Source organism: Pipistrellus kuhlii, unplaced genomic scaffold, assembly GCF_014108245.1.
Source record: "Pipistrellus kuhlii isolate mPipKuh1 unplaced genomic scaffold, mPipKuh1.p scaffold_m20_p_18, whole genome shotgun sequence".
Classification (NCBI taxonomy): domain Eukaryota; kingdom Metazoa; phylum Chordata; class Mammalia; order Chiroptera; family Vespertilionidae; genus Pipistrellus; species Pipistrellus kuhlii.
Window position 1 is genome coordinate 25,350,871 of NW_023425493.1, and position 25,211 is coordinate 25,376,081.

Genomic DNA, 25,211 nt, shown 5'->3' on the forward strand with positions numbered 1-25,211 from the left:
TGTTCCTTTAAAGGCAACCTCCTTTTTTTCTGTCTGGAAGCTTTTGGATCCCCCCTACCCCCTCCCTCTTCATTTTTGAAATTCAAATTTTGGCATTCTCCAAGGCAGAACGTGGACGGTCTTAGCAGAGAGAAGCTGGTGCTCGCTGTTTCCCGTAGAGCAGGCCTGAGGATGAGACGGGGAGTCAGATGGCCTTGGACACTCCACCCGCTGCAGCCTCCGGTCGGCACCGTGGGCGCTTGGGCTCAGACCCTTCGGGGTGCCGCCGCCATCGATGTCTCCTGGCGATCCTCTTTGTTTGGGGGAGCTGGTCTCAGGGGTGGCAGATTCCCCTCCTGAAAGCAGGTTTGGGTTCTGGAAGCAGTCAAAGGAAATGTGGTGCTACAGTCTGGTGAAGGGGACAGGGTGAGGGATGCACTTGTCTTTTTCTTTCTGTTTCGTTTTGCTAGAATAAGTGGTAGCTGTAATGTGACGACTCTAAAACTCCCTCAAAGCCAATTCTTAGAGAGGAATCTTATTTTTTTATTTTTATTTAAAAAAATATATTTTATTGATTTTCCACAGAGAGGAAGGGAGAGGGAGAGGGAGAGAGAGCTAGAAACATCTACCAGCTGCCTCCTGCACACCCCCTACCAGGGATGTGCCCACAACCAATGTACATGCCTTTGACCGGAATCGAACCTGGGACCTTTCAGTCCAAAAGGCGACGCTCTATCCACTGAGCCAAACGGTTTCAGCTACAGAGGAATTTTAAAGCATTGTCGTATCCCCGAGCCTCTGTGCCTGAGCCGCTCTCTCTGCCATAGTGCCCTTCCCAGTGGGCGGGCTTGGACCTCCCCGCTCAGAGGACCTCATAGTGTGCGCTCTCTCACTCCTCCACCGGCGGGGGCCGGGCACGTAGTAAGTCTCCATCGGTGTAGAAATGGGAACGTTCTGAAAGTGTGAGGGAGCTACAGGGCCTCCCAAGCTGCTGTCTTACAGTAGTCAGCCTGCTCTCACTGGGACGAGGACAGTGTGTCTGAGGCAACAGCACGCTGACTTCGGCTGCGTCGCCTGTGTATGTGCAGTGGTGTGCTGGCAAATGGCGGAACAATGGCTCTCTGGGGAAAAACCCCCCTGATGTTTGGTGTGTGTCTCTCTAGTGTAAATGCTCCACCGTAGATCATTGTGAGGCCACTGGCTAGCAGAATGACCCAGCACTTAAACATCAAGTCTCACAAGCTGGCTCCTTCCTACTGCAGGAATTCCACAAAATTCCACACTTTTCCTTTTCCACTTTCACCGGTTCATCTGAGTGGCCCTTTTGCTGTTTTTTTAATTATTAATTAATTAATTTATTATTTATAGCACGTATCTACGTATTATACATTTTATCCCTTGCATCCATCCCATCATTACTCTTTTTTAAAAAAAAATTAAATATATTTTACTGATTTTTTACAGAGAGGAAGAGAGAGGGATAGAGAGTCAGAAACATCGATGAGAGAGAATCACCGACCAGCTGCCTCCTGCACACCCTCCACCAGGGATGTGCCCGCAACCAAGGCACATGCCCCCAACCGGAACCGAACCCGGGACCCTTCAGTCCGCAGGCCAATGCTCTATCCGCTGAGCCAAACAGGTTTCGGCTCCATCATTACTCTTCTCCCGGTTTTACAGCAAGTACAATAAAGCCCAGAGACTGAGAGCCTTCCCCGAGGCAGCCAAGCTTTCCTGTCTGTTCCCTCATTCTCTCTGGAGCTCACTGCCTACACCTCCAGGGGCCCGAGAGCCGTGTGCTTTGCCCAGTTCCGTTGGCTGGTGTGGAGGTGAGGCGGCCTGAGGTCCCTGAGCTTGGCCTGCAGCTGAGCGGTGATGGAGGTGGCCCTTGTCATGTTCCCTGTGACCTGACGGACGGGGGACAGGGCCTCGGCGGCTCTCGCCTCCACGGCCTGATTCAGGATCTGGACAGTGCCTGGCCTGACCCCCAGGGTGGTGCCCAGTCCCTCCGCACACAGTTCCTGTTTAACCTTTTTTCTTTCAGGTCAGTCCAACGGGCAGCCCGCCACAGCTGCGTCCTTGGGGAGGTCTAGCTGAGGGCAGTGAGGGCTCCCCCAGGAGGTGAGCGGTGGACCTGCTCCTGCTGGTGGTTTTGTCTTGAATGGCTTCCTGTTTCAGGGCTCAGGGGAGGCCTGTGTCAGGGCCTGGGCATGGCTTTCTGAGAGGTCCTGTGAGCCACAGAGAGCCGGCGTGGTCACAGGCCTGGGTGATGGAGCCTCAAATCCCCCCCCCCTCTCTCTATATATACACACATATACATATACATATATATATACACACACATATACATATACATATACATATACACACATATACACATACATATATACACATATACATATACATATATATATATACACACACACACTCACATATATATATATTTTATTTTATTATTATTTTTTAATTGATTTTTTACAGAGAGGAAGGGAGAGGGAGAGGGATAGAAACATTGATGAGAGAGAAACATCGACCAGCTGCCTCTTGCACATCCCCAACTGGGAATGTGCAGTAACCAATGTACATGCCCTTGACCGGAATCGAACCCGGGACCTTTCAGTTCTCAGGCAGACGCTCTATCCACTGAGCCAAACCGGTTTTGGCCAAATCCCTCTTTATAGACGAGGAGACTGAGGTCCGGGCAGCGGAAGTGGTTTGCTCCAGGCCACGCAGCCATGGGTGGTGGCAATGAAGGCCTGGGGCTCCCAGTGCTCCACCCCCGGCTCACCCCCTGCCCTCTGCACCCCGAGAGAGCAGCGGCCTGAGCCCAGAGGACGGGGCCCTTTATCGGAGGGGGACAGAGGAGGCCCCGCCTGTGCCCTGGGCACCTCGGCCTGGTTCCCTGCCTCCTGGGTTTCCCCAGACTTCGCCACGGAGGCCAGGGCACCGGGCTAGGCCGCCGGGCATGTCCTGTTTAGGTGACTCGAGCTGCACCAGGATGAGGAAGATGAAGCCACAGAGGCCACTTCCAGAGGGAGCAGGGCGACGGGGCGGTGACGGGCGTGGACTCGGCTGCTCCTGCGAAGCTGGGCTGGGGCTCTGCGGCGAAGGGCCTGCCTGCACCGGCCGTTTCTGTCTGGGCACTCACAGAGGGAGAGAGAGCTAGAAACATCGGCCAGCTGCCTCCTGCACACCCCCTACCGGTGTCTGCTGCGTGGAGCCGTCGCCAGCAATGCCCCTCCGTCAGGACAGCTCTGGCGAATCTCCAGGCACGTCCAGACCCGGGCGAGGCGGGTGGGGGCACCCCGGGGCCCTGCTGCAGCAGCCGGCTGTCCTGCAGGACGGCCGGAGGCCTCGGGAGCGCTGGCCGGGGTGGCCTCGTTCTAGCAGCTCGGATGTTCCAGGAACCAGGCGGCAGTCCTGTGTGGCGTTGGCCACGCGGGCCGGAAGTGGTTTGCTCCAGGCCACACATGCCCTTGACTGGAGTTGAACCTGGGACCTTTCAGTCTGCAGGCCGACGCTCTATCCACGGAGCCAAACCGGTTTTGGCTATAGATGAGATTTAAACCTTAGGGTGGGAAGCAGCCAAAACCGGTTTGGCTCAGTGGTAGAGCGTCGGTCTGCGGACTGAAAGGTCCCAGGTTCGATTCCGGTCAAGGGCATGTACCTTGGTTGCGGGCACATCCCCAGGAGGGGGCGTGCAAGAGGCAGCTGGTCGATGATTCTCTCTCATCGATGTTTCTAACTCTCTATCCCTCTCTTCCTATCTGTAAAAAATCAATAAAATATATTTAAAAAAAAAAAAATAAACCTTAGGGTGGGAAGCAGTCACCTAGGAAGACTGTATCGACAGGAGGAGGGGTCCCGGGACCAGGCAGAGAGGTCCTCACGCATTAAAAGGCCCAGAAAGGAGGAAGGACGTAGCCAGGGGGAGGCCGAGAAGGAGTGGCCTTGGAGGTGGGACGGGAGCCAAATCGGGGAAATGTGGAGTAGAAATGAAGAGAGGAATGTGACACGGGGAGGAAATGGTCAGCGTGTAAAATACCGATGGAGGTGATGGCAACTGGGGAGCCGGGATTCCCCTGACCCAGCGGTCTCAGTGGGGCCGCTGCAGAGAGAGTGAGGGCTGAGGGGTGAAGTCCGGGCCTGCAGCCGCTGGGGGGGATGGGGGTGCCATGGGGAGCACCTGGAAGGGAGTATGAGGTTGCGGGAGGATTTTTAAAGATGGGAGGCTAGAGCATCTTTGCGTAGTGATGGGCGGATTTGTTGTAGGCGGTGGTAGGCTGGTGGGAAGGGCCTTGGAGCTTGGTGTGAGGGAGCTAACGGTAAAGTGCCTGGGGCGGGGGGAGAAGGAAGGAGGGGAGGGAGGAAGGGGGAGGTAAAAGAGGGAGGGGGGAGGAGGTGTGGGTTTTATGGGTGGGGGTTTCAGGGGTGCCCCCAGTGGAGAATCCCAATAGAATCCTCAGCAGCTTCCCTGCCCGTTGCATCCTTTCGGGATCCAGGTTTCCACCCATGGGGCGGGGCCGGGCAGGGGCCGCTATCCGGTGCAGCTGGTCCTCACGGCAGCCACGGGGCCCCTGGTCTGGCTTGGCTGCTCTTCTGGGCCTGGAGCTGAACTACAACTGAGCTTAGATGTTACCTCTGGGGCATCCAACCTGCGTGGCCCGCGATGTGCGAGGGGACAGGTCACCGTGGAGGCGAGGTCCCACCCTACCCCTGCCCTTCGCCAGGCGCCCAGGCCTGTGCACCGGTGACCTCCTGTCCTTGGCCCATCGCCCTTGCCCAGCGCGGGTCTAACCGCCTGCCATGTTCGGCAGAAAAGAAGCGACGGGTGCGGGGGAGAGGGTGCGTGCGGGGCCTCGTCCGGGAGGAGGGTGGAACTGGGACAGCTGACTGGAGCAGGGGCCCCCTCCCTCCTCAGAGGGCGGTCTTGGCGTGGGGAAGCCCGTGGTTTCGTGGCAGACAGATGGGGGGTTCTGGAGGTCGGAGTGCACAGGTGTCTCCCAGGAGGTAGGAAGCAAGGTCGCCGTGGTGGTGAGAACGTAGGAGGTCGTGGCGGGGAGGGATGGGCTGTCACCTTGGAGACGGGAGATGTCCGTTCCAGGAGAGGGCGCTGGGCGCCCCCGGCACTCGGACGCCCGTTCCAGGTGGACCTGTCACTTCTCCAGCCGCTCAGTCAGGGGCAGCCTCCGTCTGTCTGTCCCAGGCCCAGCGCGCCCACACTCAGAGCTCTGTTCCTGCGCTTCCTCCGTGGCATCCGAACCGGGAGGCGGTTGGCAGGGAGGGTGGCATGCCCGGTGGAATAAAGCCACGCTGCCCGCACCCCCAGTTCAGGAAGCCCCCCCCGTGACCCGCTCCGTGGCCGGAGCCCGGCTGGGCCCAGGGGCCGGCGGGCTGGGCAGAGCGGGCTCAGGCCAGGCGGCCCGGGCCTATTGTTCGGGGCGAGGTGGGCTGGGAGGAGGCGTGTGGGAAAGGAAGCGTGGCCGCCGAGAGGAGGATGGAAACTGTGAGCGGGCGTGCGGGTTTCGGCGGGGGAGGCTCTGCCGGTTCCCACGGAGCAGGTGGGAAGCCACCCTCCCCTGACCCCTTTCCGCCACACGTGGCTTCTTCATCGTTTCTTTTTTTTCTGCTGAGATTGCTGTTAGGTCAGCTCGACCCCTCAGCTCCCACGCCGGCTCTGGCCCTGCCCCGGCCAGCACGTGTGTGTGTGTGTGTGTGTGTGTGTGCACACGTGTGTGTGTGAGTGTGTGTGTGTGTGTGTGGTGTGTGTGTGTGTGTGTGTGTGTGTGTGTGTGTGTGGTGTGTGTGTGTGTGTGTGAGTGTGTGTGCGTGCGTGAGTGTGTGCGTGCACGTGTGTGTGTGTGAGTGTGTGTGCGTGAGTGAGTGTGTGTGCGCACGTGTGTGTGAGTGTGTGTGTGAGTGTGTGTGTGTGAGTGTGTGTGTGAGTGTGTGCGTGAGTGTGTGTGCGCACGTGTGTGTGTGTGGTGTGTGTGTGTGTGTGAGTGTGTGTGTGTGTGCGTGTGTGTGTGTGTGTGTGTGAGTGTGTGCGCGCACGTGTGTGTGAGTGTGTGTGTGTGTGAGTGTGTGTGTGTGCGCATGAGTGTGTGTGTGCACGTGTGTGTGTGTGGTGTGTGTGTGTGTGTGAGTGTGTGCGTGTGCGTGAGTGTGTGCGTGCACGTGTGTGTCGGGGGCTGTCTCTGCCCCAGCCAGTGTGCGTGCATGCATGTGAGTGTGAGTGTGTGCGTGTGTGAATGTGTTTGGGTGTGTGTGTGTGCCAGGGGCTGTCTCCTTGCCGGCTGGCCCGCGGTGAACGCCAGCCTGTCAGAGGAACACGGTGACCCGGCTGATTCCCTTGCTGCCCGGAGGCGGCTGATCTGCAGGCACAGGGAGGGCCTGGAGGCTCAGACACGCGAGTGATTGCACCTGAGCCCTGGCACGGCCACCAGGGATCCCGGGAGCTGGGGGAGGACAGACGCTCTGCTGCTCTGTGAGGCCGGCTGCGGTCTGCCGGCAGGCCAGGAGGCGCCGGGAAGGGGATGTTCTGAGAATCCTCAGGCCAGATGAGAGGCAGCACAGGGGTCCCCAGGGTAAGCCTCGTGACCTTGAACAGGACATCCCGTCTCTTGGAGCCTCCGGTGGCCATGGCGCTCCCAGGAGAGAATGTGCCAGACGGCCCGGCACAGCAAACACTTATCGATGCAAAGCTCACAGGCCCCGCTCAGGCTGGCTTTTAATCTCGGCCCGAGAGGGAAAGGATTGCTGTTCGAGAGGAAAGGAGATTCACTGTGCTCATTGCGGGGTGTGGAGTAGGGAGCGGGGTATGACTGTATGGATTTTGCTGTCCACGTCCTGTGGCTGGCGAGGGAGAGGCACGCAGGGGAGACGGACCAGGTGTGCTCAGGCTGGGAGCGTGTCCGACCCGCCGGTCTCCAAGGCCCCCTGACACGGAGAGCCCCTGCAGGCAGGGAGAGCCGCTCGGAGGCAGGGAGAGCCGCTCGGAGGCAGGGAGAGCCGCTCGGAGGCAGGGAGAGCCGCTATGAAGGCAGGGAGAGCCGCTCCGAAGGCAGGGAGAGCCGCTCGGAGGGCAGGGAGAGCCGCTCGGAGGGCAGGGAGAGCCGCTCCGAAGGCAGGGAGAGCCGCTTGGAGGGCAGCGAGAGCCGCTCGGAGGCAGGGAGAGCCGCTCGGAGGCAGGGAGAGCCGCTCGGAGGCAGGGAGAGCCGCTCGGAGGCAGGGAGAGCCGCTCGGAGGCAGGGAGAGCCGCTTGGAGGGCAGCGAGAGCCGCTCGGAGGCAGGGAGAGCCGCTCGGAGGCAGGGAGAGCCGCTCGGAGGCAGGGAGAGCCGCTCGGAGGCAGGGAGAGCCGCTCGGAGGGCAGGGAGAGCCCCTGCAGGCAGGGAGAGCCGCTCGGAGGCAGGGAGAGCCGCTCGGAGGCAGGGAGAGCCGCTCCGAGGGCAGGGAGAGCCGCTCGGAGGCAGGGAGAGCCGCTCCGAAGGCAGGGAGAGCCGCTCGGAGGCAGGGAGAGCCGCTCGGAGGGCAGGGAGAGCCGCTCCGAAGGCAGGGAGAGCCGCTCCGAGGGCAGGGAGAGCCGCTCCGAAGGCAGGGAGAGCCGCTCCGAAGGCAGGGAGAGCCGCTCGGAGGCAGGGAGAGCCGCTCGGAGGGCAGGGAGAGCCCCTGCAGGCAGGGAGAGCCGCTCCGAGGGCAGGGAGAGCCGCTCCGAGGGCAGGGAGAGCCGCTATGAAGGCAGGGAGAGCCGCTCGGAGGCAGGGAGAGCCGCTCCGAAGGCAGGGAGAGCCGCTCGGAGGCAGGGAGAGCCGCTCCGAAGGCAGGGAGAGCCGCTCCGAAGGCAGGGAGAGCCGCTCCGAGGGCAGGGAGAGCCGCTCCGAGGGCAGGGAGAGCCGCTCGGAGGCAGGGAGAGCCGCTCCGAAGGCAGGGAGAGCTGCTCGGAGGCAGGCTGTGTGATTTAAAATTCTTAAGACGCCCCGACAGCTGGGTACGTTCTTTGTTGCTTAATAGGTTTTCTCCAGCGAGCCCTTCTGGGTTCTTTCCATTCCCCGGGCGAGGAGTCGGCTCTGATATCTCCTCTCGCTGGCGGTGAGCTGCCGCCTGGTGAGCGGAGGTGAGGGAGTAGGATGTGTGGGGAGGGGGAGCCGAGCGGCCGGATGCCGGCAGCAGGGCTAGAGGGAAGCCAGGTGGCCCGCAAGGTCGCCTGAGGGTCACGTAGGCACTGACCCAGCCGCCTGACAGATGTGACCTCTGTTTCCTTACCTCTCTTGCCTCCTGGTCAGCTCCTACTCATCCTGGAAAGCAAAGCTCAGGTGACCTCCCCTCTGGGAAGGCTTCCCTCATTGCAGCCGGACACACTGCATGGCCCTCTTCCAGGCACCTGCATCAGTAAGCGTGCTTTTGGTTGCAGGTGACACAGGAAAATCGGTTCAAATGGACTGGAGTGATAGAGAGAACCTGTTATCCTCGCTGACTGAGCTTCGGGAGCACTCTCGCTTCAGGTGCGGTGTGGCCCGGACTCTGGCGCTGTGTGCCCTGAGTCCTCCAGGCTCCGCGCTCCTCCCGTTCGTTGGCTTTGTTCTCAGATCGACTTCTCCCACGGAGGCGAGCCGGCTCCCACCATCTTCGGCAGGAAGAGAGAATGTCTTCTGCCCCAGCCACAGAGTGAAAGCCCGCAGCCTCCCCGTGGGCGGACTAACCTGAGCCGGACAAGGAGCCTCAGGCATGGATTGGCTTAGGCTGGCGTGACCGTTTCTCTTCCTGAAAGTCATTGTGTGGGGCCAGAGGTGACTGTGCCAGGCAGGGGCCACCGTGGGACAGGGGTGGGGTCAGTCCCACCCAAAGGTGTGTCTGCCACAAGGTCCGAGGGGGGTGGTCCCCAAAGGGAACGCTTTTAGGAAAGAACCTGGATATGCAACCAGCACATGGCCACTCTACTCCGTGGTACTTTATGCCGTCCGATCATCAGTGCACTCACGTTAGGTTCTCAATTCCTCTTATTTATTTTTTAAAAAAGGTTTTTTAAAAAATATATTTTATTGATTTTTTTTTTTACAGAGAGGAAGAAAGAGGGACAGAGAGTCAGAAACATCGATGAGAGAGAAACATCGACCAGCTGCCTCCTGCACACCCCCTACTGGGGATGTGCCCGCAACCAAGTTACATGCTCTTGCTCGGAATCAAATCCAGGACCTTTCGGACCACAGGCCGACGCTCTATCCACTGAGCCAAGCCGGTTTCGGCTCCTATTATTATTATTATTAAATATTTTTTTATTGATTTCAGAGAGGGAGGGAGAGGGAGAGAGAGAGAGAAACATCAAGGATGAGAGAGAATCATTGATCGGCTGCCTCCTGCACACCCCCTACTGGGGATCCAGCCCACAACCCAGGCATGTGCCCTGACTGGGAATCGAACTGTGATCTCCTGGTTCCTAGGTCGATGCTCAACCACTGAGCCATGCCGGCCGGGCCAATTCCTGCTAATTTTGATGAAGTCCGACATCATTTTTTTTTTTAATCTTTCTTATGGACTGTGCTTTCAGCATAGATCCAATGCAACCCAAATAAAACCCCCCAGTCTAACCCATGGTCACGAATGTTTTCTCCTACGTTCTCTTCCAGAAGTTCTATAGATTTACGTTTTACATTGAAGTGTGTGATCTATTTTAAGTCAATTTCTGTATATGGATCAAATTTATTTATTTTTCTGACCACAAGTTTATTCAAGACAAAATAACCCGCCCACCTTCACTGAGCTGGCCGACCACGTCCACGACCAAATCCGCCTCTAAACTGGAATTCGGTTGCTGGCCCAGCCCCGGCCTCCGCTTTCTTGCCAGCACCAGGGGGCACAGCCCTCCGCCTGTAGGCGTCTCTGTCGGCTTCCCCTCGTGTGGGAGTCTTGCAGGTCGCTCGCCCTCCAGACCTTTGGGCCTTGGGCGGCCAGTCTCAGGCCGGCTGCGGCGCAGCGTGGCGGGCACGACCTCAGGGGGCAGGTGCAGGTAATCGCGGAGGTACTGGGTGGCCTCGATGGTCAGGTACCAATAGAAGCGTCTCCAGGCGAACTGCTCCTTCCCGGGACTTGAGAGACTGCATGGCCTTCATGACGTGGAGATTGGGCACACTCTGGTCCGCCAGCTCGGGTGCTTAGGCACGGGCACATCCTTCTTGGCCACCATCACCCCCTCCTGAAAGGCAATCCGGTTCTTCTTGGGCATCAGCACCGCGTTCCCTGTGGATCAAATTTAATATTTTATGCAGATACGGTATATATATCCAGTCGTCCTAGCATCGTCTGTTGAAAAGGCCACCCTTTCTCTACTAAACGCCTTTGCACACGTGTTGAAAATCAGCAGTCTGGCCAATACCGGTTTGGCTCAGTGGTAGAGCGTCGGTCTGAGGACTGAAGGTTCGATTCCGGTCAAGGGCTTGTACCTTCATTGCGGGCACATCCCCAGTTGGGGGATGTGCAAGAGGAAGCTGATTGATGTCTCTCTCTCATTAATGTTTCTAACTCTCTATCCCTCTCTCTTCCTCTCTGTGAAAAATCAATGAAATATATTAACAAAAAGAAAGAAAGAAAGAAAATCAGCAGTCTGCATGTGTAAGGGCCTATTTCCAGAGTCTCCATTCTGTTCCACTGATCTAGGAAGGATCCGTCTTTGGTCAAGGGCAGTGGTCGGCAAACTCATTAGTCAACGGAGCCAAATATCAACAGGATGACGATTGACTTTCTTTGGAGAGCAACATGTTTTACACTTAAATTTCTTCTAACGGCACCTCTTCAACATAAACTCGCCCAGGGCGTGGTATTTTGTGGAAGAGCCACACTCAGGGGGCCAAAGAGCCGCATGTGGCTCTCGAGCCGCAGTTTGCAGACCATGGGCCAAGGGGATTCCAGTAGCTGCACACCTGACCACGTCAGTGCTTTGACTAAACCTTTCAATAGCTGCTCAGTAACGTCTGACTGAATTCCAGGTTCCTGGCATGGCGTTCTAGGCTTCCACAACCTGACCATTACCTCCCGCTGCAGCCAGGCCTACCCCCCCACCCCCCTTCCACCTTCCTCCCAAAGCCCGCCATTGCCCCAGAGCGCAGGCCGGGCCGCGCTGCCCCAGGAGGCTCCGGGCTCGTGCAGATGGTCCAAGAGCCTCTCTGTGGTCCACACGGCACCGGCGCATCCCTCCTGAGGCCTCCGTGGTGTGGACACTCCTGGGCACCGGCCTCTCATGTCCAGCGCGCGGCGGAACCGAACTGCAGCCCCTTCCGGCTTCTCTCCTGAGCTCCAGGCCTGCTGAGCACGTGCGCTGGCCTTGCCCCACGGACCCTGGAATCAGCGTGTCCAGTAAGTGGTGCATCACCATCGTGCCCTGATCTCGGCTTCCTTCTGCATTCCTCGTCTCGGCAAAGGTTCCTTTATTGAGCTGCTCAAGACAGGCATGTGGGGATGGCCCTTTCCCTTAACCCCAGATATAGCTTGTCACCCTGCCCTGCCATCCTACCTTCAACTGCCTCTCTGATCTCTGTCTCTCCCTCCTCTCTCTCCTTACGGCCTTTGTTCAGGCTCTCCTTAGCTCCCTGGACTTCGGTCAGCCTCCTAATGGATTTCCTTATCTCCAACCTGTAGACTCTGCAGCCAGCCATTCTCGCTCTGTAGCCAGAGGGTGCTTTTTAAGGTCACTCTCGAACTTAAATCCTTTATAAGGTCACCCTCCGGCTTAAAGCCTTTAACGCGCTCCATTCCTTTACCTTTCACGCCCATCTCCTACTTACTTGTCCTGCCTCCTCTCTTAAAGTGCTCTCACGGGAACTCAAGCCGGCCGGATAATTTACAGTTTCTTCAAAGCAGCTCTCCAGAGCGTTCTCTCTCCCCCTCGAGTGCAAATCTTCTCATCTCTGCCCCCTGTTTGCTCACGAATCATCCTTCACGGCTCAGCTCAGGTTGACCATGGGAAACATCCCCATCCCCACCTGCTTTCTGGGCTTGATGCCGTCCCAGCTCCTCAGGGATTGGCTGCCCCTGAGACGGTGCCAGGGGAGAGAGGCCCGGGGTGGGGCGGGGGGCACGAGTGGAGTGAGTAACCGAGGGCCTGACTTAGTCTGAGGGAGGGGTGGCTTTCCTGAGGAAGCGTGGGATGCTCCTGGGAACGGGAGGGACGAGGAAGAGCTGGAGGTCGGATGGAGGAGATGGGGAGAGGGGGTGCTGGTGGCAGTCCGGGCAGAGGGCTACCACCTGGGAGGGCCCTGAGCGGGGAGGTCACGGTGCTTTGAGGAGCTGGAGGGAGCTGGTGGGGCGGGAGTGCAGAAGCGGGGAGGGAGTGGTGCACGTGAGACGGGGAGGAGAGCGAGGTGGGTGTGGCAGCGCCGTGGGCTCCACTGAGAGGGTTCCGGCTTTTATCCCGGGAGCACCAGGCAGCCGGCACGGAGCTTGGGGCAGAGGAGCAATAGGAGCAGACCTGCGTTTTCCAAAGACCTTTCTGCTCCACGTGGGGGCTGGGGCTGAGGACTGGGGGGGTGGAGGGGACCAGCTAGGCGGTGTTAGTGTCGTGACTAGGGCTGGAGAAGTGGAGGGAAAGGAGGACGATGCTGCCAGCTGGTTATGGGGCTGGGTCAGCCGGATGGGGAGAAGCAGGTGCTAGGATGGCTCTTCTCATCTGGGGGTGACGGGGTTCTGGCTGAGGCCCAGGGGATGGTTTTGGAAGCAAACACAGAGGTCTTTGGGACCTGAGGGTGAACTCCTGGAAGATGAACACACCTATTATTCACCTCTAATTCTTTTTTAAATTTTCTTTATTGATTAAGGTATCATATATTTGTCCTCAACACCCCATTCCAATCCCTCACCACCCCCCCCCCCCACTCATGCCCACACCCCTTATTGTCCTTGACCACTGGTTAGACTCATATGTATGCACATAAGTCCTTCGGTTGATCGCTCCCTTTTATCCCCTCCCTCCCGCTGAGGCCCAACAGTCTGACCCATGGCTCCTTATCTCTGGGTCTGTTCGTGTTCCTCAGTCTGTGTGGTTCACCATTTCCCCTGGATGAGTGAGATCCTGTCCTCCTCACCTCTAGTTCTTGGGTGTTGGGCCCAGCAAGGGCCCCAGGACTGTTTGTGAACAACTGGGCAGACAGGCTCAGGCTGCTGCCGGCTTTGCCGGCTGAGGGGCCAGCACACGGGCTCTCTGCTCTGTCCTCTCTCAGCAGGTTATCCGCCGGAGCAGACTCTCCGGCAGTCACCCAGAGGAGAGCAGAGAGGCACCCACGGGTAGGAGTGTGAGAGAGAAACAACACCGAGAGCTGGGGATGTTGTACTCAGCATCTCATCACCGTTCCTCGCCGTTTTCTGCTCAGCTGGGGGCCTGGCCTGGCTGCAGGGCAGCCTGGCTAGTCCAAGGATTTGGGACACTTTCCTGCCACTAGCACACGACTCTCGGATTTCCCCAGAGGCCGGGGGCTCCATTTTACAGTCGGGGAGGCCAGAGACACTGCCCAGGCATCTGAGCACAGTTTATCCATTTACCCAGCCATGCATCATTCATTCATTCATTCATTCATTCACTCACCTGTCCTGTGTCAGGCTCTGTGCTGGGCTCCAGGTGCATCACGGCAGTAAGACAGGCCTGGCCTTGGCCCCCTCGAGCGCACACACTTCACATGCATCCAGACACTGGGGTGCCACTGCCACCACAGCCACCTACAGAGCCTGCCAGCACCCATCATCCTCTCTGCCGTCTGCTGGCTGAGACACAGCACTTCCAGAGTCCATGGATGATGCTGTTCCCAGAAGCTTTAGCACCAACCACACATACCTACTTACTGGAGGTTTGGGGCCGTAATGCTGACCATGGCCAGAAACTGACAAGTGATCAAGAATAGTGAATGGCCCTAGCCGGTTTGGCTCAGTGGATAGAGCGTCGATCTGCAGACTGAAGGTCCCGGGTTCGATTCCGGTCAAGGGCATGTACCTTGGTTGTGGGCACATCCCCAGTAGGGAGTGTGGGGGAGGCAGTTGATCGGTATTTCTCTCTCATCGATGTTTCTGACTCTCTACCCCCCTCTCCCTTCCTCTCTATAAAAAAAATCAATAAATATATTTAAAAAAGAAAAAGAAAAAAAAAAGAATAGTGAATGGACTGAGCAAACTAGAGACATGTGATGGGACAGCATGATGCTGTCTAATTAAAATGTCAAGTAGGTGGGATCATGTCGCTGTATTAATAAGATGGATTTAATGTACCTGTGAGATTTCCTTTAATGAAATAAGCAGGACATAAAACACCAGGTACACACTAATGACCGCTTCTGTAAAATCCACGGGTACACACTGTCATCTCAGTGGTAGGGAGAACAACGCAGAGCAAAAGACTGCAATATGGCAAATATTAACAATGTTTATTGGGTTTTAGCCTTTCCTAACTTTTAAAAAAAATATTTATATTTTCTATTGATTTTTAGACAAAGTGGGACGGGGCAGGTGTAGAGAGAGAAAGATAAACACCGATGTGAGAGAGACGCATTGTCTCCCATACCTGCTGGGGCCGGGATCGATGTGCCCCGTGACCCTTTGGTGCATGGGGCAACACTCTAACTACTGAGCCACACCAGCTAGCGCTCTTTCCTATCATTTTATAAGGAGCAAGTATTTACTATGAAAATTCCGGAAAGTAAATAAATTTAAACAGCCCTAACCAGTTTGGCTCAGTGGATGGAACGTACGCTGGGCTGAAAGGTCCCAGGTTCGATTCCGGCCAAGGGCATGTACCTTGGTTGTGGGCACATCCCCAGTAGGGAATATGCAGGAGGCAGCTGATCAATGTTTCTCTCTCATCTATTTCTAACTCTCCATCCCGCTCCCTTCCACTGTAAAAAATCAATAATTATATATATATATATATATATATATATATATATATATATATATATAATTAAAACACTGAACGCCTCGTACCAGTATGCTCACGGACGGGCATAGATGCGGACAGTGCCTCCGGGCTGTGAGGGGAGCTTGACCATCACTGATTCTGATCACCCTGACGCCGAAAGCTGGCGAGGTGGGTGCGAATGGCCCTGTGGGTCCCCAGGTCTGTGACTCAGTTTAATCCCATACAAGCCGAGAAGCTCACCACGTAGCCAGGGAAGCGGATTTTTAAAAGTTGCTCATTCATTAATTCTAAAATATTTATGGAGTTCCTGCCCTGCTCCTGGCATTGTCCCAGATGCCGGGGAGCATAAACGCATAATTATCATAACCATGGAAGAAGTGATTCAGCCGAGACCGGTTTGGCTCAATGGATAGAGCGTCGGCCTGCGGGCTGAAGGGTCCCGGGTTCAATTCGGATCAAGGGCATGTACCTTGGTTGCGGGCACATCCCCAGTAGAGGGTGTGCAAGAGGCAGCTGGTCGATGATTCTCTCTCATAGATGTTTCTGACTCTCTATTCCTCTCTCTTCCTCTCTGTAAAAAAAAAGAAAAAAAAATCAATAAAATATATTAAAAAAAAGGGGGGCCTCAGTGGAAGTTCCTACAGAGTGCTGGAGATCAAACCGCAGAGAAGCAGCGGACCTGTTCGCGATGGCGGAGCCGGGAAGGCCGCGCGGGAGCGGTTGTTGGAACAGGGCTGGGAAGGAAGAGGGCGCTCTCCGGGCAGCGAGTGCCGGGGCACGGAGCCTGGTCCTGCTGGGCGCCGTCTTTGGAGATGCCTGTGTGTGAGGAGGAAGAGGACAGTGGATTGTCTGTGGGCAGATGCCTTCATCTCGGCCATGGGAGTCAGGAAGTGAGTTCAGAAGCGAGTCAGCTGTGAGTTCAAAGGTCTAAGCTCACAAAGTCAGAATCACGTCTGTGAGTCCCGCTTGTCTCTTCCCTCGCCTTGAACTGAAAGTCACGCCTCTTCAAGGCCTCTTGGAATAACGAACCCTTGACCCATCCGTCCTGCTCGGTCCAGGAACTGGAAACATCTGGATCCTGTGGGCTGGGAAAACAGCGCGTGGCCCCTGGGTTGGTTTCTGTCCTCGTGCAGAAAGCAAGCGAGTCGCTGCAAGATTACCCAGGAAACCCCAGGGGTAAATATTGGCGTTAACAAGAAGCCTTGGAAAAGTGGCTGTCTTGTCTGTCTAGTTCTTTTTCCCTTCTGTGTCTCAGTGTTCCTCTCTCTCCCATTTCTCCTTCTTTGCCCCATCCATCTTCCTTCTTTTCTCTTCCTTCTTCTTCTCTCTCATCTCCTGACCACACTCTGCCTCCTTCTGTTTCTCTGACGGGGTCCCTGTCTCTCTTGCCTTTCACACCTTCCTCTCTCTCTTTCTCATCTCTGTTGCCCATTTTATTATTTTAAAAAAATATATTTTATTGATTTTTTTACAGAGAGGAAGGGAGAGGGACAGAGAGTTAGAAACACTGATCAGCTGCCTCCTGCATGCCCCCTACTGGGGATGTGCCCATAACCAAGGTACATGCCCTTGACAGGGATCGAACCTGGGACCCTTCAGTCCCCAGGCTGACACTCTATCCACTGAGCCACACTGGTTTCTGCTCTCTTGCCCATTTTCAGGTTTTCTCCATGTCAGGGAGCCCCAGCTTGCCTGTGAGGGTATTTGGAGAGGGCAGAGGTAGAGGGACACCATGAACTTGGTTGGCCTCCCGGACAAGCATCTGTGTCTAAGGAGACTGAGTTTGTAGCGTGGAAGTAGAAAGGACTCTTTCGTGCTGGCTCTCACAGATCCCTACTCGAGCAGAAACATTTCCAGACAGATAATCATCAGCTTCCTACAGGAAATTAAAGACCGCGGCGCTGGATGGCTGTCCCTCACCTGCGCGCCTGTGAAGTTTTGTGAAAGGCTTGGCTGCCCCGGGAGGTGGCAGAGGACATCTTTAATGAGATTTCTCTCCCAGATCTCGCCAATGAGGCCGGTCGTGTGTGTCTTCCAGATAAGCAGGCTCACAATGAGGCAGGTGGTTCTCATTTTGGTGCGAGCTGGTGCTTTGCTCCTTCTTATCTGAGTCCCAAGGACGCCGCACTGACACTTATCCTCAGGGTCTGCAGGCAGAGCTGCGGGGGTGGGGTGGGGGTGGGGGTGGGGGTGGGGGTGGGGTTTGGGGTGGGGGGGGGGGGGGCAAGAATCCTTGTGATGAGGTGCACCTGGGCCTCTGGCTGGCGTGGCAGGTGCCGCACTTGCTTCCCTGCTTCCTTGAGTCCCCACTCCTCTGGCCAACATCTGCTCCGTAGGAAGACCCGCCTCCGTAGGAAGACCCGCCATCATGGTAACCCCACCCACCCTTGGCCAGTGACTGGCTTAGGCCTGAGCATGTTACTCATTTCTGACCAGTCACATATGGAGGAAAGCCTAGGGACTTTTTGGACAGTTTTCTTATCCTATCTAATAAAAGAGTAATATGCCATTGCCTACTACTACACCACAAGCCACACCACCAACCAATCAGGAGCAACTATGCAAATCAACCCAACCAAGATGGCTGCAGCCACTGAGCGAGCAGGAGGCTTGGGCTTCCCCAGCCATGGAGGAAGCCAAGCTTTCCGATCTTATTGGGTCTAACTGGGCAGTCGGACATCCCTTGAGGGGTCCCAGATTGGAGAGGGTGCAGGCTGGGCTGAGGAACAACCCCCACCCCCACCCCCGTGCACAAATTTCATGCACTGAGCCTCTATTTATTAATAAGAGATCTAAGACAGGAGTGCTTCCCTATGGTCTCTGGACTGTGAAGGCTGAGGATGGGATACCTGGAGGTGTGGTAGCCATCTTGTGATGACGAGGGAGTGGTCAACATGCTGAAGATGGCAGAGTAGAAGGTCAGAAAGAACTTACGTGCCACCAAATCAATGGCCCCTGGAAGTGTCCTCCCTCTCAAGTTCTTAGCGTGTGGGGTGATAAATGCCCTTGTCTGTGAACCTCTAGAGTTGGGTTTTCTCTACTGGCCACTGAAAGCATCTCAGCAGATGAGGTCCAGGCTGGGCCCACCATGTTTATAAGGGAAGCCTGAGTTCACGGAGAGAGGGCCGAGGGGGGTCAGATGGCTCTGCCCTGGAGCATGAACTCTGTTGTTCTGCGTTGTAACAGGTCAAGGGCAAGTCACTTAACCTCTCTGAGCTGAAGTTCCTTTGGCCAAAAATGAGTATTGAGCACCACACAGGTGCTTGTCTGTTCTCTTCTCCCCCAGCTATTGTTCTTCCTTCTTTTCTTTCTTCCTTCTTTTCTTTCTTTCTTCCTTTCTTTCTTTCTTTCTTTCTTTCTTTCTTTCTTTCTTTCTTTCTTTCTTTCTTTCTTTTTATATATATTTTTTTACAGAGAGGAAGGGAGAGGAACAGAGAGCCAGAAACATCAATGAGAGGGAAACATCCATCAGCCGCCTCCTGCACACCCCCACCGGGATGTGCCCCTAACCAAGGTCCATGCCCTTGACCAGAATCTAACATGGGACCCTTCAGTCTGCAGGCCAATGCTCTGTCCACTGAGCCAAACTGGCCAGGGCAACTATTATTCTTTTTTTTAATCCTTACCTGAGGACATGTTCATTGAATGTTTAGAGAAAGTGGAAGGGAGAGAGAAAGAGAGCAAGAGAGAGAGAGAGAGAGAGCAAGAGAGAGAGGTGAGAGAGAAACATCGATTGGCTGCCTCCTGCATGCACCCCAACCAGGGATTGAACCTGCAACTTGGCTATGTGCCCTGACTGGGAATCGAACCCACACCTTTTGGAGTATGGTATGATGCTCCAACCCACTGAGCTGCAGGTTAAAGGGGCCGAGAGGAGCCGGGTGCGGAGGTATTCAATGACATTTCCGTGCCGGGGAGAGTTCGGTAGAGAGACCATTCTGAGTCCTTCTCCCCGCAGTTGCTCCAAGCACAGATCACATCTCCCAGGCCAGCAACAGCATGGAGGGGGAGGCGACTGCACCCAATGCTCAGTTCTCCATGGCGATGAGGGATGTGGATAACTGGAAACAGCAGATAATCCCGAACCTGCTTTGAGTCACCACCTTCCGCTGCCTCCCCCACCATCGCTTTTTTGGTGCCGCTGACACACTGCCACTCGGATGCGCGTCTCTCCTCTCTCTCCTAGGGCATCGCCTGGCAAAGCTGCTTCCAGAAACAGCCGTAGCCAGGGCGCTGGCGGAGAAGCCAGGGGGCTGACACCACCTCCCAGCCAGGAACAGCCTGGAGGCTGCTGCCTGAGCTTGGCCTTGGGGTGGACGTTTTCTCCAAGCTCCTGCGGAGGTCAAGGACGGGAAGGTACAGGGGTCCTTCCGGTGAAAGTGAGCACCAGCTCCTCCCCGCAGTGGGACCTGCCCAGGCCCCTGGGGCACGGCTAACGCCCCTCACAGCTTCTTCCCGTGGGGCACAAACATCATCCAACGGTGTCCACCCTCTTTCCTCTCCTGAACAACAGCACAAACTGAAACAAACTGCAGTCATTGAACCGAGAGCTTTTGGGTTCTTCACCTTTCTTTCTCAATCTCTTTATACACTTATACGTGTATACACATATACACTGAGTGGGCCAGATGATCATGATCTGAACGCATAGTAATCTGGCCACTCAGTGTATATCCTATATAATAAAAGGCTAATATGCAAATTGTCCCCTCAGCCAGGAGTTCGACCAGCAGGCAAGCCAGCCAACCACCCGTGTCCCCTCCCCCTGGCCAGGCTGGTCGGACCCCACCCATGCACGAATTCATGCACCGGGCCTCAGAGATCATAAGAATCTGGCCACTCAGTGTATATACACATAGCATGTGTATGTGTGTATGTATGTCTATATCAACATCTACATCTAGATCTACATCTATCTCAGGAATCTTTTGGGATGGAGATGGGCTTCCCCAGTCTAGGTTACTGCCTGTGGGGAGGGCCGGGGCAGAGGAAAGCTAACTGCCCCCCTCATGGTCGTGCGGAGAGAGGCAGAGCCTCCAGAAGTCACCCCTCCACCACACGCACCCTCAGTGCCTGGTAGGGCCCTGCACACTTTCCTGCAGGCCCTCTCTTCAAAGGCTCCTGGTGGCCATGGGAGCTCTGGCGTGTCCTTCCCGGAGGAAACAGAGGACGTGTGTTTCCCATTGGACCTCGCCGTCCACGGGGCCCTGCGTCTGTGGCTGCGTGGAGCCTTGCGGTCTTGGTCGTGGTGACCTGCTCTGCCTTCCCGGTGGGCAGCCCAGTGGTGGGAGTAAGCGTGGCAGGGACCGCGTCCTGCCTGGTCTCTTGGTGGGGACACTCAGAGCGATGGTTTGGCTCAGGAACGGGTTCGGATTGGAGGCGGTAGCTCCATGGTCCTAGGGTGGGAGCCTCCGGGGGAGGGCGGACGGACGGCGCTCTGTTTTCACGTTGGGGTACTAGCAGTGGTGACCACGATGTAACCCCCTGCGAGGATGAGCGGGGGGGCTGTGTCACAGTGGGGACTTGGGGCAGCAGGGTGGCCAGGAGTCCAGCCCAGAAGAGTGCCCGGGCGCACGGCTGTGCTTATATAACAGCAGGAGGTCTGCCAAGGCCTTTCCTGTGGGCGCTGCTCATACCCGCAGCGGGGGCCGCCCCCCGCCCCTCCCCTCAGCATCCTGCTGGGGTTACGCTGGCCACCGAGATGACGTGTCTGAGAAGACAGGATCGCTTTTCCGATTCTGGCTACATCGACATTGGTTCTGTCAACCCACCAAACATAGGTCGAGCTTGTTGCTTCCAATTCCGGGTGATTTCCATCTTGTCACTCTCTCCCTCTCCTCAGCCCAGGCTTTTCCGGCTGCCTGCTGCCTCCAAGGCCTTGGCAATTAGAGACCAGGCCTCCAGCAGGGCGGGCAGCGTGGCTCATTGCCGAGGAGGGAGAGCCCCAGTGCCGTGTCCATAGCAACCCTCCTCTTCCCCCTCCACCGGGAGAGGAGGAAGACAAAGACAGGAAGGGAGGTGAGCCCTCTTGCATTACTCACCTCAGAGCGCCGGGCTGCGGGGCCTCGGGTGCTGAGGGTGCCTGTGGGTGAGGCACAGAGAGGGAACTTTCCCTCACGCAGCAGCGGACACGGAGTGGCGAGGTGGCGGGGGGCTTGGACTGGATGACGTGGGGAGATGGCAGGAGGAGGGGATGTGGTGAGCTGTGCTGTTGAGTGTACCACAGCAGCTGAGAGATGCTAGGCCCCTGGAAAGAGGACCCTGGCTTAGGTACCAGCTTTATTCTTAACTCACATGTGAGTTTAGGAAGGTCACCTGCCATCTCTGAGAGTTCTTCTCTTGCTAATAAGAATGGGTCCCGCCCTAGCTGGTTTGGCCCAGTGGATAGAGCGTCGGCCTGCGGACTGAAAGGTCCCTGGTTCGATTCCGGTTGCGGGCACATCACCAGTGGGGTGTGTGTGTGTGTGAGTGTGTGTGTGTGTGTGTGCAAGAGGCAGCTGATCGATGAATCTCTCTCATCAATGTTTCTAACTCTCTATCCCTCTCTCTTTCTCTCTGTAAAAAAAAAAAAAATCAATAAAATACATTAAAAAAAAAAAGACTTAAAAAAAGAGAAAGAATGGGTCCTGCCCTAGCTGGTTTGGCTCAGAGGATAAAACATCGGACTGCAGACTGAAGGGTCCCAGGTTTGATTCCAGTCAAAGGCACATACCCAGGTTGCGGGCTCAATCCAGTTGGGGGTGGGCAGGAGGCAGCTGATCAATGATTCTCTCTCATCATTGATCTCTCTCTCTCTCTCTCTCTCTCTCTCTCTCTCTCTCTCTCTCTCCCTGAAATCAATAAACATATACTAAAAAAAAAAAAAAAGAATGGATCCGAGGCATCTCTGTGGTCCCTTTGAGCCCTTCATTCAAACCAGCTGCCTCCCCCAGGGGGTAGTCTGACGGGGGTGTCTCCGCTTTCCCAATGCTGGGAAACTCCAGGAAGCTGCCAACCAGGAGCCACCTCTGCAAAAAACGGTAACGAAGGTGAGTCCTGGCACCAGGTACACGTGGTCCCTGGGCCTCCAGGGAAGGAGGCTTAAAGGTAAGCCTGGCGCAGACTCTGTTTGTGATCTCCCTTCCTGGCCCCCAAGGTGCCAGGAGTGCAGAGCTATGTGCATAGACGGCCAGCAGAGGTCGCCACACTCCTCAATAACCCTCCACAGGTTGCTGCCGTCAGGTGGGCGGTGGGCGAGCCCCAGCCAGCTGGGCAGGAGCCACCAGGACCTTCCCGCTGGAGCTGTCACTGGCCAATTGCAGGTGGGGAAGGGCTGGCAGCACAGGGCTGGCCTGGGGCTTGGGAGGCTTGGGCCCAGGCCACCAGCCAGGCCCCGGGACTGTGGGCCACCTGCTCCCCTCGCTGTAGGGGGGTGGGTCACCCAGGGCCACCGAGGGATCTCGGCTTCTCTCCTGGCTGCCGGTTTGGGTCCCTTCCTCAGGAAGCTCAGACTTGTTAGAGGTCATTGTTTTTCCTGACGGGGTCCAGGAAGCGGACTGTCTCAGTAGCTCTGAATTGAGAGCACGCGCTGTGCCAGGCACTCGCTTAGGCACCAGGAATTCAGAAGTGAACAAAAGAGACACAATCCCATCCTCATGAGGCTGACTCCCAGGTGCGGGGAAGTCACCACTGTCTACACTGCCAGGCGGGCTGGGAGTGGACACGCCCCTGACCCAGGACGAGCAGGTGAGGGGCTCTCTCCATGGACTCAGCCCTGAGCAGACAGGGTGAGGCCAGGCTCACGCTGAGCTCTGGCCACGCTGGTGTCTCCGGACCCCCCCCCCCCCTCAGCCACCAGGATCCACAAAGGGTCTGGCACTGCCCGTCGATGCAGGCAGCACTGGACAGTGCGCCGTGTGTGTGCCTCCACCAGCGCCCGTGAGCCTGGAGAACATCGTGGTGACAGGATGTTGGCATCCCGAGCCCAGGTCCCAAGCCTTCCCTTCAGTCAAGGTTTCAGCATCTTTCCTTTCACCCTGGTCCCCTCATGTAGATAAGCATTCCCATCTCGACTGACTCATCCGGCTAGAATAGCAAGCTCTCTCCCCAAAGCCATGGAGAAGGGGTCGGGAGAAGGATTTAAAAATGTATCTGGATTTTTACAGACAGCACCCGTGGGTCCAGTCCGATAGGCTCGGCGTGGTCGCTGGCAGGAAAACGGCTGCTCTGAACCTGACGGGCCAGGTTCCCAGCCAAGGCCCTCCTGGCCCCCAGTCCTCCTCGCCTGGCTGCTCCACTGCGTGGTCTCTCCATGCCCAGAGCCTGCCTGGCCTGCCTCAGGGTCTTACAGCAGAATCGCCCCCTTCTTCCAGACACTTCCAGAGAGCGGCTCTTGTGAAAGCTCACCCATTCCTTTTGCCCGAGGGGATTTGTGGAGAACCTGCACAGGAATGGGGGGCAGGAGGTATCCTTTTTAAAAAATATATATTTTATTGATTTTTTTTTTTACAGAGAGGAAGGGAGAGGGATAGAGAGTCAGAAACATCCATGAGAGAGAAACATTGATCATCCGCCTCCTGCACACCCCCCACTGGGGATGTGCCCGCAACCAAGATACATGCCCTTGACCGGAATCGAACCCGGGACCTTTGAGTCCGCAGGCCAACACTCTATCCCCTCAGCCACACCGGTTTCAGCAGGAGGTATTCTTTTACCCAGTGGCGGTGGCTGAGCAGAGAGGGTGACCCGTGCATTGAGTGGACAGTTTAGTGCGGCCTCTGACCTCCTCTGAGAACAAGCCAGTTGTCTTCTCCGGAGCTGAACTCAGTTTCCTCGTCTATAGAATGGGGCTGCTGACCCTGGCCCGCTGGCTGTTGGAGCCACCTGTGCACAGAGCAGTCCCTCAGTGGAGGTGCCAGGGGTAGGATGTTGGGCTGAATGCCCCCTTTATAGAAAGGCCCCGACAAGACACAATAATTTTGTTTTGTTCTCTCCAGCAAAGCAGGGTGCTGGCGGTGATAAGGTGATAAGGTGATAAGGTGATAAGGCTCAGGAAGCCTCGGCCCCTGGAGGTGGCCCCGAGCGGATGGTGTGTGGCCTGAAGGCGGAGGGGGTGTGCCGTGGGGCTGCCTCGCTCGTTCTGTGGTGGTTTGGGGAAGGGTGGGTGAGATTTACTACAAATTATGGATGGCCTCAAACCAGGGTCTGGACATTCAGGGAGTCAAAGGAAGCTGGGACCAAGACCTACACTTACCCACGGGCGCCCCTTGTGGCCAGTGGTGTAGGTGCGGGTTGATCCAGGGGCCCAGGTCAAAGTGCCCTGAACTCTCACTCATTCACTCGCTCCCGGATTCAATGCCCCCCATTCAGGTGCAGGGTGAGGTGCAGTGCTGCGTGGGTGTGTGTTACAATGTACACCATACACTCCTGTCATCAAGGAGCTCATGGTGTAAATTAAAAGCAGGAGGGAAAGACAGATGCACAGACAACGCCAGTACAAGGCAGGAGGGGAGAAACGTCCCCAGAGAGATCCAGGGCGAAGGGGATTCCAAAGAGAGAGACAATGTCAAATCGGGGAGGAAGAGCAGAGGAAGGTGGCTGGAAGCTCGGGGTGGGGCAGCACTAACTTGTGGGCTTGAACATGGAGTGAGGCGGGGAGTGGGGTTCCAGGCAGCACAAGTGGGGAAGAGCACAGTTTAGAGGTCAGACAGATCCAGGTTTAAATTTACAAACTACTTTGGGGACATTGAGCGAGTTACTTAAACCTTTTTAAACCTGTGTTTATTGGGGGCGAGAGTGTAAGGGCGGGAGCAACCTTCTGGCCTCCCTTCCAGGCTGCCGGGAGGGGCAAATGGAGCATTTGAAGTGGAAGTAGTTGGAAAACTATAGTGCTATGCAAACACAGAGGTTGCTTTTATTAGTAAAGTATTGCTTACAAGTTAATTCACCCACCCATTTATCTACCCATTCACCCATGCACTCATCCACTCATCCATCCATCCATCCATCCATCCATCCATCCATCCACTTACCCACCCACCCATATACCCACACACTCATCCACTGATCCATTCATCCATCACTCATCTACCCATCCACCCATTTACCCATCTACTTATTTACCCATTCACTCATCCACCCATCCATCTACTTATTTATCTATCCATCCACTTACCCATCCACTCACTTATACACCCACACACGAATCCCTGATCCATCCATTCACCTACTCATCCACCCATCCATCCATCCATCCACTCATCCACTCATCCATCCATCCACTTACACACCCACCCACCCACCCATATACCCACATACTCATCCACTGATCCATTCATCCACTCACTCATTTACCCATCCACTTAT

At 56.1% G+C, this 25,211-nt stretch overlaps 1 pseudogene; it reads right to left on the reverse strand.

The window, feature by feature from the left end:
• Positions 1-9,683: 9,683 nt before the first annotated feature.
• LOC118721705 lies at positions 9,684-10,217 on the reverse strand (annotated as a pseudogene).
• Between the last annotated feature and the right edge of the window lie 14,994 nt (positions 10,218-25,211).